Below are 2,088 nucleotides of genomic sequence, written 5' to 3'. Positions count from 1 at the left end.
GAACAAAACGACAGCAACTTGTCTGTTCCCCTTCCTCCAATTCCCCAGCACTGTTCCCATCCCCCCAATTCCCCAATAAAAATCTTTTTTAAAAAGCCACAAACAAATAAAAAAACTTAATGGACAGATGGAGTGGAAACCCAGGATATATACAACCAGACCCATAACATTGCTATTTCTCAGGATCAGCTCCTAGGAATGAGTAACTGGGAAAGTACTCAGAATCAGCTTACTATGGATGATCAGGCTATAGCTCAATTAAAAAGGATTTGCTTAATTGCATGGAAAAAAATAGAGACAGATGGTCAGGCTCCAAAGTCTTTTCAAAAAATCCTGCAAGGTCCAAAGGAACCGTATACAGAATTTGTAGCCCACTTACAAGATGCAATAAGGAAACAGGTAGCTAATTTACAAGCAGCTGAAATAATTCAACAAATCTTTGTCTTTGATAATGCTAATGATGACTGTAAAAAGGGTACTGGGCCCATGAAAGGAAAGACTGATCTGTCAGGTTATATTCATTTGTGTCAGGGAGCAGGAACACAGCAATTCAAGGCTATGATGTTAGCCCAGGCAATGGCAGGAATAGAATTCGGACAGAATAAATTCCCAGGAAGTTGTTATAATTGTAGAAAATCCAGTCATACAAGAAGAGAGTACAGAAAGAAAATTAGAAACAGTTCCTCCCCAACTGATACCTCTGCTCCTAGGGAGCTCAGGCAGCCTGGGCGGTGTCCTAAATGCCAAAAAGGAAATCATTGGACTTCGGAAAGCAGGTTTATCATAGATAAATGGCAATCTGCTTCAGGGAAATGGGAGAAGAGGCCAGCCACAGGCCCAGACAAGAACCAGGGCATATATGGCACAGGAGATGCTTCAAAATTATCAAGTCGTGCCCCCTCTAGACTTAATATCCAACAATTAAGTCCAGCTATGGAAGGGAGTGCTGCAGTCGATGTCTGTTCAGCACAGGATATTTTATTGCTCCCTGGAGAATCCCCCCTCCGTGTGTCCACAGGAATTTTTGGCCCGATCCCTCCTAGTACTGTTGGACTTCTCCTTGGTTGTTCTAGTTTAACTTCCAAGGGAGTCACTGTTCATACTGGGATCATAGATTCTGATTCTGAGGGAGAAATTCAAGTTATAATGTCCTCTTCAGTTCCCTGGTCTGCGAAGAAGGGAGAGTGAGTTGCACAACTGCTTCTCCTCCCGTATATTCTCCCAGGAAAAAAGAGGATGCAGAAAAGGGAACCGGAGGATTTGGAAGTACTGGTCAGGCAGGTGTTTTTCTAGCAGAAAAGATATCAGGAATTCGTCCTGTTTGTCAAATTGAAATCCAAGGGAAAGAATTTGAAGGTCTTTTAGATACAGGGGCTGATGTTTCTATAATTAGTTCTCAAGAATGGCCAAAATATTGGAAGGTACAGGAACCAAGCATTAACATAGTGGGAGTTGGCAAAGCTTCAGGCTTACACCAGAGTGTCTGTATTCTTTCCTGCCTGGGTCCCAAGGGACAAAAAGGTTTTTTACAACTTTATATTACAGATATTCCAGTTAATATATGGGGAAGAGATTTACTTACACAATGGGAGGCAGAGATTTGGATACCCCCTGGACAATATAGTCCTCAAAGTAAAAAAATTATGAGTTATATGGGATCTCCACCAGAAAGAAGTTTAGAAAAAATTAATCAGGGGATTACTCAACCCAATCAGCCTTCATCTCAGCAACGATGAGAGGGATTAGGTTATCGGACAGAGACGCAAGAGCATTTTTTGTAAGGGCCACTGTCGCAGAGCTAAAGACACCTGTGGCTCTTAAATGGATAAAGAACAGGCCTCTATGGATCGACCAGTGGCCCCTCTCTCAGGAAAAATTAGAGGCTCTAGCAGAATTAGTACAGATTCAATTAGAATTAGATCATATAGAATCTTCTACAAGTTCCTGGAATTCTCCAGTATTTGTTATTAAGAAAAAATCAGGAAAATGGCAAATGCTCACTGATCTCAGAGCTGTCAATACCATCATCGAGCCCATGGGTGCTTTGCAGCCTGGACTTCCACAGCCTTCTATGATTCCAAAAAATTG

The sequence above is a fragment of the Hipposideros armiger genome, unplaced genomic scaffold, assembly GCF_001890085.2.
Source record: "Hipposideros armiger isolate ML-2016 unplaced genomic scaffold, ASM189008v1 scaffold_1684, whole genome shotgun sequence".
NCBI lineage: Eukaryota > Metazoa > Chordata > Mammalia > Chiroptera > Hipposideridae > Hipposideros > Hipposideros armiger.
The sequence above is the reverse complement of the archived record's forward strand: the minus strand, read 5'-3'. Positions refer to the sequence as shown.